Source organism: Arachis stenosperma, chromosome 6, assembly GCF_014773155.1.
Source record: "Arachis stenosperma cultivar V10309 chromosome 6, arast.V10309.gnm1.PFL2, whole genome shotgun sequence".
Taxonomy (NCBI): Eukaryota; Viridiplantae; Streptophyta; class Magnoliopsida; order Fabales; family Fabaceae; genus Arachis; species Arachis stenosperma.
This window is the reverse complement of record NC_080382.1, coordinates 143,826,785-143,840,757: the sequence shown is the minus strand read 5'-3', so window position 1 is coordinate 143,840,757 and position 13,973 is coordinate 143,826,785.

The window sequence follows — 13,973 nt, the reverse complement described above, 5'->3', positions numbered from 1 at the left end:
TATGAATTGTATTTTGTTAAACTCCATGTTACTGGTTATTAAAAACATTTAAATCATATATATTAATTATTTTTTGTTATAATTATTTCGTTATATATATATATAATTATTTTTTATTCAACAATCATGCAATAATTTTTTATTTTTTATATCCATATATACTCCTCAATCTCGACTCTATTGTTTTTTTTTTCTAATAGTGATGTTTTAATTTGTTGTTTTCTTTTTTTTCACGTATCTTTTTTTTTCTTAAATAGTGATGTTTTAATATTTCTTTTTTTTTAAATACAAATTTTTTAATAATTATATTACTAATCTAAAATATAAAATGAGAAAAAAAAGATGATACATATATTCAAGAAAGAAAATAAACTTAAAAATTAGAAAAAAAACTTATATTAAAAAATATAAAAATAATATATTCAAAAAGAATAGTTGTAATATATAAATTGAGTCAACAATTTAAATTTCTCTAAAACTAATTTAATTAAATACCAATATTAGAAATAAATTACTTAAATAATATTTAATCTATTCTACTCCTTAGACACGTATAGATTAGAGTCATTCCCATAACGACAACCAACTGAAACAATATCGTAAGTTCGAACATTTAGAATTCGTGCAAATTTAGATCATTTCCTTGTTCTTTGAAAACCTTATGTATCCCTTATAGAGTTGAATCGCAATTCCTTTTATGGAAAAAAGAGTTATGGATGTGGCTTTGATGTGTTGGGGACCAAAATTCGAAAGTCACTATTTATATCTGAGTGTGACACCCATTAAACACAAAAGCCAAATAAAATCGTATATATGGTTTTATTCTCATTTAATTCTAAATCAAAAGTAATAATGACTTATTTAATTAAGCATTTATGATAATTAATAAGATAACCATTATATAAGTCATTTAATATAAAATAGCTTAATTTACGATTATAATTAATATATGTATTGTGCATGAATAGATTAGAAAATAATAATTTCATAACAAAATAATCATTCAATTTGAATTATAATTAATTGATTGATAGAAATTATAATAAATTGTATGATATTTAAATAATTAACTAAATTAATTAGTTGATATAATTAATTTATTATAATAAATTGAATTTAATGAGTTAAAAGAAATAAATCAAAAACACCATCAGAAATATGCCACGACAGTTTTATCATTAAGTGCAGAAATTTAATTTTTATATAATAAAATAGATAAAATAGATATTTACAGATTATCATTAAGTGCAGAAATTTAATTTTTATATAATAAAATAGATTTTTACAGATTATTATATTAAACACAGACTAAAAAAACACACTAAACAAAATAAAAGTATCAATGGTAAAATATAACCCAAAAAATCGCTTAAATTAAAAAAGAACCTGTGATGAATTATAATAAATCTATATGAGAAGTAAAAGTAAAATAAATAATTAAAAATAAAGTAAAAATAGCAATTAAAAAAGTATAATTTTATCATATTATAATTTTAAGTCAACTTCTTAAACACATTATAACATAAACCATCTAAAAAGATACACCAAATTAACGAATATCACATGGATCACAATATACACTCTAAATTGTCACGATATTTCAAATAAAAAGAATATCAATACAAAGAAATCAATGAATATAACTAAAATAAAGAGTAACAAAGAGACACAAAAAAAAATAAAGAGAATCAATAAAGGCATTAACAAATAAATCACATACACGAACAATGTATATATTAATTGTGGATCACAATATATATATATATATAAACCACATACACAAACAATGTATATATTTATCGTGAATCACAAAAAAAAAGACAATATATATATATATATATATATATATATATATATATATATATATATATATATGAATTGAAGTATACATGACAAAATATAATATTACAAATAAAATTATAGTAAGATTATTTAAAAATAATGTAAAGATGACACATCTTTTTTATTAATCAGAAGTTAAAAGAAAAAAAAAGTATGTGCCTAATAAGAAGCAATTAAATAAATAAAAATTTTTAAAAAATAAAAAAATAAAATGTATAAATAAAGATAAAAAATAAAAATTAAATAAATTATAAAAATTGTACCTTAAACACAAAAGAAAGAGAAAGAGAGGAAGAGAGGGAGGGAGTGAAAGAGAGAGAAAAAAGAGGGAATGAGTAAAAATTATTTGATCTTGTATAAATAGATGATATTGAGAAAAAATAAACTAATTAAATTAATTCATATATTTCGTTATCATATTTATTATTTATTAAAAAATTTGATATTTACTCCAATCAAATCAAATAATTAATATAATTAACCAAATTAATTCATTGATATAATTAATTATAATTAATCAATTCATATAAATTATAATAAATGGTGAGATTTGAATGTCTAATCAAATTAATTAATTGATATAATTAATTAATTATAATTGATTTGCTTTAACGAATTAAATGAAATAAATAAGAAAACACACCAAGAGCATGCCACATCAATTCTATCATTAAGTGCAAAAATCTAATTTTTATATAATAAAATAAATAGATAATAAAGATATTTTCTTAAATTAGTATAATTATGCATTATTCATTAAATATTAATTACAATATTGTAATATAATTATAATAAAGATATTTTTTAAAATAAATTTATTTAGAGAAATATAAATTGGTTATTAATAACTGGTGCCATTATTATATAATTATCATATTATTATTATTATTATTATTATTATTATTATTATTATTATTATTATTATTATTATTATTATTATTATTATATATTGATTAAAATTGTGAATATATACTGATAAAATTATTACATATAAATAAGAATTAAAATTATATCAATTATATCAATTATATTAATTATATGAATTTGAAATTATTATTATTATTATTATTATTATTATTATTATTATTATTATTATTATTATTATTATTATTGCATAATAGGTTATTAGTCACGTGAATTATTATTATGAAGTCACGTTAATTATGCTTGAAATTGATATAATTGCTATAATTGTCATATACTCTCAATCATATCAATTATATCAATTTAACTATATCAACTATATTCAAATTATTAGTCAATTATTTTAATGAAAATTCTTGCTATAATTAGGTTATTGCTATATTATTATCTTGTATCAATTGTTATAATTAATTCAATAAAGATATTTATTCAGTATATATATTATCTATATTAATTATATGCCAATATTTATAAGAATGAGTTAAAAAAAAGTGATATATAAATATATATAATATTATTGTTATATAAAAAATAAATATAAATGGATATAAGCTTTATTAAAAAAAATAAATCCTATATATAGGAATAACGAAAAACTCAAGTAATTATTTATTAGTTTTTATGGTTTCTATTACGCTTAATGAAAATTGAGTGATCTAAAAAATAAATATGGAGGTGACATGCATACATATATTAATACAGAAAGAATATATATTTAGAAGCATTTTTTTATTATATCACTTATTTACTGACAGCCTTAAAGTCTTTAAAAATATACAATTGTATTATCATTTAAAACACAAATTCATCTTTTATTTTCATTAAATATTTAGATTAATTCAGTTAGATGAGTGTTTTAATAAAAGGATAGACTATTATTATTATTATTAAAATAAAAATATCATTAATTGATAATTAGTTTAATAATATATTAAATATTAATTTGATATAATTATAATGAAAATATTTTTCCAAAATCATATAATCATACATTATTCATGAGCTATTTATTATGCAATTAAAGATATTATTATAACATAATATTTACTTACTATATTTCTATTACACTTTGTATATATCATCAAAAAATGATTGTTTCATTTTTTTTTCTAAATAAAATCTGTTTCTATCGACAAAGAAATTGTGTTTAGGTCAACGATTTACTATATGTTTAGGTAGAGATTTTTTTCGAATATAATGAAAATACAATTAAAGAAATAAAGGATAAAAATAAATTTAAATATGTCTGACACCACTTTATTTTATTAAAATATTTAAAAATAGCACATCTACGAAAAATACACATAATATATAAATTGAGGCAATAATTTAAAATTCTATAATACTAATTTAATCAAATACTAATATTAAAACCAAATAAATTACTTAAACAATGTTAAATCTATTGTAGTCCTTAGTGCAAATTCAGACCATCCTCGTGTTAAATAAGCTTCATCATCCGCTATCCATACAATGCGGCAAGGTAATTACTTAAACCCCTCAATGGTATTGCATGCATGCAAAAGAAAGTCGGTAATTTCTCAAAAAAAATCACAATATGTTATAAAATTATTCTAATAACGAAAAACTTAAAATAAGAAAATTTAAATATATTACGAATCGTTGAAATTCGTGGAAACAATTCCTCAATAAAAAATTTAGCTCCTCCTAAGAAAGCTAACTTTAACCACATTCCATTAGATTGGACATAATAGGTGAGTAGATCTAACCATCATTCGGTAAAGTAGAGATTATTGCCCCTTCTTTGAACGCTTACATTCATGTAGTTGGAACCCGAATTAATGAAGACAACTCGATGAGGTATTTCATGGATGTGATGCATTGTAAACGATTATGGCAAAAGACAATTGAACTGGAACATTAGACGATAAGAATAACTTAGAGTAACAACAATTAATAAATTATCAAAAGAATAATATAATAGAATGAGTATATGAAAAACATTATAAAAAATTATAAATTGTACCTTAAAAGGATCAACTTCAATAAAAAACGAAGAATACATTCTTATTCTATGAAGTAGTAAAAAAAATACTAAATATAAAATTATGAGCTGACTCTCAAATATAGATTCATGTACGACAGAAAAACACTATTTATAGACCTTAGTAAAACAAATATAAATATGTAAATTAATTACTATTAAGGCAATTTTTTATTATGTACAGTAATTACGCATTATAATTGATAAGTAGTTTAATAGTGCATTAAATATTGATTTGATATAATTATAATGAAGATATATTCCTAAATTAGTATAATTATATATTATTCATTAAATATTAAATATAATATAATAATAATATAATTATAATAAATAATTTAGAATAGATAAAAAATTTCATTCGTTTTGGAGGGAAAACGGACTCATGAGAGAGCGACACGTCACCCTTATTAGCTGGGGGAAAACCCAGTTTTAGTATATTAAGTAGATAGCATATTTGGAAACCTCTTTACAGTGTTTTAAACAAAAAAAAAATAAATTAATTTAAATGAAATTCAATTCAATTTTAATATAATCGTATTTAATCTAAAATTCTATCTATTTATATATTCTTAATATATAAAAATAGATAAATAAATTTATCCACGTTATTTTTATATTTTAAGACATCTTTCTTCTTCTTATTAATCAACTATTATTTTTAAATCAGTAAAATATATAACCTCAATAATTAATTTATTAATTTCTATAAATAATTCATTAAATGTAATAAACATTCATATTACAAATGTCATAATAATATTATTAATCATAATAAATTTTACGTTACAAATATTCAAAATTCATACTATTTGAACTATTTACAAGTCTCTTACCATTACTCCTTTTTCGAATTACACATCTCAAACTTATTCAATGAAGCATCATTCTTTAGACAATATCACCAAACAAATCGACAATTGGTTTATTTTTTAATTTACGAACAAAACACTTTAATTATTTTTGTTTTTTATACTTTTTATATTATTTTATAATATTTTTTATATAATTATAATTTAATATCATTAAAATTATACTTCTTTCACTATACTATTCTTGTCCCTCACTACAACATTTTTTAGCTATTGCAACATATCCTGCAAATAACACTCAAAAAGTGTTATCTAAACTAACTAAAGACAACATTTAATATTTGTTACATAAAAATAAAGCTGTTGCAACTCTTTCTTAACAACATACTATAAATGTTCCTTTTTGATCAATTAAAGTACAAGTAAAAAGTGTTGCTTTTGTAAATTAAACAAGCAACATTTGTGATATTTATATATTACACTTTATAAGTATTGTTCTTACAATTTTTAATAAGCTTCTCATTATAAATGTTGCCAAAACTCAACTAAAATTTTTTCTCTAAAATTTTGACATTCTCTCCAATATTTTAACAAAAATATATTTTTTCCTTCTTTTAACTTAGCACAAAATACATATTTATAATTTATATATTATTTACTGATTTTTTTTTTGGCCAAGGACCTGGACCAATAAGAGCCCAAGTCCAAATCAGAACCCGAAACCCACCCACGTCTCTTCTCATTGTGCGAGAGGTGCTGCACTTGTTAGCCATAGCAGCAGCTACAATTCCTCAGCGTGGTGGCGCAGCCATGACGACATCAATAAACCACCGACGACTATCCTCTGCACTGATTCAAATCCTACTGAGTTCAAAATAAAATTCCAAGCCTTATTTTCAATTAGAAACCCTAACCCCAACCATTTCAAACCCTTCTGCGCGATTTACCCTTGTTTGTTCGATTTCCTCTCTGCTCGCATCGCCGTCGTGCTTGTCGCTGCTCGCGCGCTGTCGTGCTCATCGCTGCTCGCATCGCCGTTGTGCTTGTCGCTGCTCGCATCACCGTTGTGCTTGACGCTGCTCGCATCGCCGTCGTGTTTGTCGCTGACTTGCATTTCCTCATCGTTACTTCTGAAGTTGTGTTCCTCTCTACTCGCGTCGCCATCGTTTAACCTTCGATTGTCTTCGCTAGCAGTTCGAGCTTCCATCATTTCTGCTCGCTTGTTCATCACCGGGTACCTATGATTCTGCCTATTCCTTTTTCTTTTTCATTTTGAATCCTAATTTTAATAACGTTGACGTTGTTATTATAGGGTTTTTGGTAATAATGTTGCTGTTTCGAGCTTGCCGTTCATATTTGTGTATATTTGTGTATTTTGTAACCAGATCTATAAAGTCTTTAGGTTTTGCTTGCCGTTCATCTATGATCTCTTCTAATTTGCCAGCATTCTTCTGCTAGGGTTCATCACCGCTGATCATTGTTCTGCAGGTACTCATGATTTTACCTCTGTTTTTATTTTTTATTTTTGTGTTTTGAATTCTAATTTTTGGTTATATGAAACTTGTTGCTGTGTGTATTAGTGTTGAGGTAACTCTACTGTCACTGTGTGGGTTTAATGGAACTGCATGTGTATTTTAAATCTTCTAATTAAACTTAAACTTATTTTTACATACATAGCTTTGTGCAGTACCATTCTATTTTGGTTCTTTTATTATGATTTTGAATTTTAGCTTATTTTCATTCTATGTACTCTGTAGAAATTGGGAAACAGGGTAAGTAGTGCTGATATTTTGAGATTAGCAATTGGGAAACAGGGAAAGTATTATATGCGAAACTAATTATTGTTTTTGGGTCAAGTGTGTGCATGTGGGTGTGGAGTTTGAGCATAGTTTTGTTTGAATATTTGGAGCTTCGAGTGAAGAGCAGAGAGCTACCAGCTTGCTTCTTCTCATACTGCTCCATAGATCAAATGGCCTCTTTTTATACAACGGAATGGAATCACTTCCATCTTTTATGTAACTTTTGTATCTGGCTTAAATTCATGCAACATTGCAACATGAACCTGATTTGCCATTTGCTTTTAGGATTCAACTTTTTTTTTCTTACCATGCCCTCTGTAATTTTAGATGCAGCTGTGCTTTACCCTGCTCTCTGGGAATAATTTGAATTTTTCTTTTGCATGTTGACTGTGCTTGCTACCAAGTTGTAATTTGATGCCATAAATATGGACAAATCATTATGCTTATGTCATATGCGGTGTCTTGTTATATTTTTTTTTATAGTGAAATTATCAAAGGATCCTAGAAACGACAGTCCTAGTTTTTATATATGTAATACAAGTTTCAAGCAAGATAGATACATTGAGACAGTATCTTTAAAGAAAGCAAGTTCTTTATTTGTTGTAACTCCTAACCCAAAGGACTTGGCATGATATTTAGAAATGAGATTTCTAGTAATATTAATTTACTGATATTTTATATAGGGTCTGGCAAAATAGATGTGTTGTTGTGCATCAGTTATTGAACTTTTTTAAATATTCTTGACTAAGCACTGTTGGGGTCATATTTGGTATAGCGTTATCACCACTGCTACTTTAATTTTTGGCATTTGTGTTTTAAGGTTGGTGATCCTGCACAGCTTCCAGCAGCTGTAATTTCAGATGTTGCTAAGAATCATGGGTAAACAATTCTTTTGATGATAAGCATATCTTCTAACTAAATAAAACTATTCTTCTGCTTAATACCCTACTTTTGTGCTATTTTCTGTTTCATTAAGATATGGCACAAGCTTATTTGAAAGATTGATGCAAGCTGGCTATCCAGTTAAAATGTTGAAGACCCAATACCGAATGCATCCTGAGGTTGGTTCATATTTTACTGGGAAAGTTAGTTTGTTATTTATTTTTGTTCATACTATGGTCATGCTTCAGATTTGGGATTCCTTTATTCCCTAGGCAGCCTCAGATTGAATTGCATAACACAACCAATAATAGTAACTTATCTTAATTAGTATCTTAATTATTCATTCTCTGGTTTTGTATCTTAATTCCTTTCCGGTGACCATGATTTTGTTGAGTCAAAATCAGGCCGGATGGTTAGTTGTATCCATTCTTGGAACTGCTAAGACCAATACTTGCATCATCACATGCTTTGTTTCCTTTTAATAGTAATTTAATTAGAAATTTAATTTATTACTTTCCTGGAAACTGCTAATCTGCCTCCTCATCATCACTTTCATCACCCATCACCATCATCATCGCATGAGACCCCCATCTAATTGAACTCCAACTCCATTCATATCATTTTTATATATTTCTAGAATACAATACCCCAACACTAGTGTGAATGCTATAAGCTCTTACTTTTCTTTTCTTTTCATTTTGACTAAATTAAACTAAATAGAAATCTCTAGTCTACTAATTTTGGTCCTTTAATTTACCATGAAATTTATTTGCTACTTTCTTTTTAAGTTCCTTGGACATATTCAACCCCCACTAGTATACGTATACCCCCTCTCTTTTAATTAGAAATTTAATTTATTACAAAATCTAAAACTACTACATAATATATTTACAAAATCTAAAAATAACCCCTGTTAAAAGCAAGAATGGAACTTAAATTTAGGATGTGTCTAAAGTATGAAAACTGATTGTTTAGATTGCTAAAATTTGGCATAATATATATATTAGCTGGAAATTAAAAGATGCATGGTTATGTCATATATAAACGCAGTATCCTGTTCTTTTTCTTTATGATTAACTGCTAATATTAATAGTGCTTTTGTTTATATAAAACCTGCACTCTCTTGTGTATATAAAAGATGCACTAAGTGCAGAATCAGATTGATTCTATGCAAGTCACAATTCATTTTTACTCATACTCTTTCTCATCTCCTCTGGTCTCTCTTTCTTAATCAGATTGATTCCTTCACTCATACTTGAGTATACGCAGCTGAACACTAAATGCAAATTATTGCGGCATGACCTCGTAAGTCTATCTTATACTTATTTGCTTTTATATGTTTATGTTATTCTTTTGCACTTTTTTATGTAATAAAATACTGATTGTTTAATTAAAAAATTAAAATATAAAAGCATTTTTATTTTAAAATATATCTTTTCAAAAGTAATTATTAATATTTCTTTTAGAATAATAAAAGAATTATGATTAGTTTGTATATGGTTAACTTTTTAGAATAATAAAAGAATTATTAATATTTCTTTTAAAATATAAAAGCATTTTTTTAATATTTCTTTTTATATATTTTATATTGAGCAACCGTGTATATATAGCAAGTTTCAGATTCCATTTTGATAAAATAAAATTGTTTTTAGCTGGTGTTTAAGACCATAATCATTTTTAGTTTAATAGTAATATCACTATGAACAATTAGGTTTTCCCAGGACTCATCCAAGAACTGGATGAGTTTACCAAGACATAGCCAAGAGTTTAGAGATGGCGTCAATAGATTCTTGGACTATGCTTACTCCGTTGGAAATCCTCAAGGAGAGGAAATTCTATGTCCTTGTGCAAAATATTGCAACTTCCTTTGGGGTCAAAGAGAGTCTATTTATAGCCATTTAATATGCTTTGGATTTGTCAAGGGCTATACACGATGGGTTAATCATGGGGAAAGTGTAATTGGTATGGATGTCCATAATTAAAATATACATGTGAATTTCTTGTAGCGTAATTGGTATGGATGTCCATTTATATAATTATTTTTTTGGGTATAGGCTCTATCTCGTTTAAATTCTGAAAATCGTAAAAAGCAACAACATCAACATCGAATGGGACCTATAAGTTTTGCAAGAGTGCGTAATGAAATGGTAATAATTTTGATTTTTTATAAGTTTTTTCTTGTTGTATAATGACCATCTTAAAACTAGATAAATATTATTTTTGGCCATTTTTAATACTCTTTTCCCTTACTTGTAGCGTGAAATGAATGAGAACAAAGAAGACCCATCACAGGTTGATGTGTTTGTTGCAACTCGAACTGGACGAAAAGAAAAAGAGCTTGATTCAGGAACACAAGCTGTTATTGTAAGTCATAATAAGTTGAAGTAGAACTGCCTTAATTTACAAATTGATCTAAAATAAAATTGCCTTAATTTACAGTATTATTTTAAGTCAGATTGTCCTGTATAAAACTTAAAAAGTATTGTTATAGTATGTAATATGTATATATCTTGATTTTAGAGCCTTCAAAGTCAATTTCCCCTGGAGGAGGATTCTTCTTGAAAGCTAATATAATTTATAAATAACTAATTAAGTAGATTTAAAACATACATGATCATGTTTTGTGGGGTCCATAATTAAAATATACATGTGAATTGCTTATGCTTTAATTTATTTAGATATAGCAGGCGAGAAGTCAAAGATACAAATGTTAAATGATATATTATCTCTTAATTCTAATTAAAATAACAGTGACTTGTCACAAACTCACAATAGTGTCCCGTGTCCTTTTAGAGTTTGGGATTTGGTAGGCATTAATTTAAGACAGCTTGCTTTTTTAGGTTTGAAATTAATCAAATCATCCTTTAATTTCTGTCATCTATTTATATTTAATGGGTAGCTGATATGGACATGACTGGTAAACAGAGCTCTCAGCCATCAACTTGAATAAAATGTGTGTTTCTAAAATACATATTATTAAGTGAATACAATTTTTGTGAAAAGGACATAAAATCTAAGTTTTAACTTTTAATATGTTCATTATATCATTATTAAAAGTATTAAAAGTTCTCCAATGAAGTTCTCATCTCAGAAACATTCTTGCTATGCTTCTTCTTGAACCGAGGAAATAGCCATGACATAACACCTTTACTTTTAGGCTGTTTTGGAAAGAAGCATGAGAATCAGTGAGTGGAACAAGCTAAAATTGTTATGTTTTTTTTTTAATAGGATAAACTTAAGAGCCACCAAGAAGCTGGAGACACTTCCGAGAAAGCATTTACTGCAGTATTTGGCAAAGAACAACCAGGAAGAGTTCGATGTTATGGGAGGACAATCACAAAAATATCTCTGCAGAAAGAACGGGAGATTGTTAAAATTAAGCAACAACATGCAGAGACTATAAGTTCAATGAAAACTGAACTTCATGAGACAAAAGATAGAGTCCAAAGTTTGGAGGATCTTGTGAAGCTTCTCTTGCAACAGAGTTCTCTTGGCACAAATATTGATGAAGCACTATCTTTATTACGAGCCAAGGAATCAACACATGATATAAATAGTAAGCAATGTTCGAATGGCAACGATCGTCCTTCCTCATCAACTCATGATCCAAAGTGATGACCAGGTATAACAAAAAAATTTGCAGTAATTTTTGTGATTTATCATTTATTGGGAATGGACTATCAACATTTTTGGCCTTTGCTTTCTCTGTCTTCTGCCATCTTACTTCATGGTGGCTTCTGCAATACACTCTTGCTATTTTTAATCAATCATCTTTTTTTCTTTTTCCTTTTTAATTACTTATTTTTGTAGCGTTGTGCTATTGTGAGGAAGAAAATTTTTTCCTCATTGCTGAAATAATGTGGCTATGTTGGAGAGTGATGCATGTTGTCACTGCAACAGACTCTAGTAACTGCTGTTTCATTCGCAGGAATGACAGAAATTGTCAAGGGAGTTGTTTCATTTCTTTATCTTTTCATTTTTTCCCCTTTAAATTTATGTTTCAGTCATTTTTATCTTTTCATTGCATTTCTCTTTCTCAGTTTACTCAGGTACTTCATCAAACACATACCATGCATCATTTTCCGTTATTGCACCTTTTATGTTTCAATTTTTTTTTAAATGCAACTTTAACTAAACCCCAATTCATTTAAATGCAGCAGTTATTGGACTCAGTGGAGGCAAGAGGATTTTGAGTTCATCATACCACACACTATCATATTGTTCCAACAAAGTCAAGCATAGATATAAAATATGCAAATAGATTGACATTATTTTGATAAATATTAATTACTATTTTGTTATGACAATTATTGTTAGATAAAAATTTTATTATTTTGTTGAGAATTATTGATGAACATGTATTAGAAATACTAATTGAACTTTTTAATATCTATTTTAATTAGAATTTTATTTTTAGTTATTTTGTCTCTTTTATAATTATTTTTTATTGTGTACAAATTTATTTATTAATTAAAATAATTACACATGTATGAACAAAAAATTTTATTGTAAATTTTATTTTTTATATTTTTATTACAAAAATAATTTTTATTTTTATCAAAAAGGCAACCCTTTTATTAGTTGCATATTTTGAATATTAGACAACACTTGTATAGGTTGCATATCCAAAAGAAAAGGCAATATTTTAAAGGGTTGCATATTCAAAACTAATAGGCAACACTTCAAAGGATTGCAAATTCTAACTTATAAGCAACACATAAAAGAGTTGCATTTTATTGCAAATAGACAACACTTCAAAGGATTGCAAATTCCAACTTATAAGCAACACATAAAAGAGTTGCATTTTATTGCAAATAGGCAACACTTTTTAGTAGTGACCAAAATATGAGAGAAGAGACAACACTGCAAAAGTGTTGTCTCAAACACACCTTTGAAGTGTTGTTGTTTTTCAACCAAAGGCAACACTTACCAAGTGTTGCTCTCAAAAGCGTTGCTTTTGAAACAAAAAAGTGTTGCCTTGATCTAAGGCAACGGCTGCATATGCAACGCCGACAAAAAACGTTGCCTTAGGTCCAAAAGTGTTGCCATTGATCAAAAGCAACTTTTTGTCAGCCTTTAGGCAACACTTTTTAAATGTTACCTCAATCTGAAAATGTTGTAGTGCCTTTTCTAATAACTTAAAAAAATGTAATCAATTTTTTTAATTAATTATTAATTATGATTTACTAACAATTTTTTAATATTTATTATCAATTTTTTAATATTTATTATATACTATCATTAATTCTAGTTCTATTATCAATTTTTTAATTAATTTCACTAATATTTTTGAGTTACAATAGACTATTTTTTAATATTTAATTTTTTCATGTTATTCATCTACGCCACCGTCCTCCTCGGCGCTAACGTGTCATCCCCAGCGCCGTTTTTCTGCAACGCCGTCGTCCGCCTCGCTCATCCTTGGCATCGCCTTCCTCCTCGCCACTCAGTTTGCAAACCTCGCTTCGTCCTACTCTTCGTCGTGTTAGTCCTCATCAGCATCGCTAATCCTTCTGCATCGGAAGTGGATCTCAGATATTGTAGATGTGTTTAAGAGAAAGCGATTCATAGTTGACCATATGTATCTGTTTAGTTATTCAATCATATTGATTGTGCATACCATGTAATAACATTCTAATTTGCATTGGAAAATGATTTAGATAGAAAAACAACTTAAAAATCACAATCTTTAAGTTGTCAATACTATTG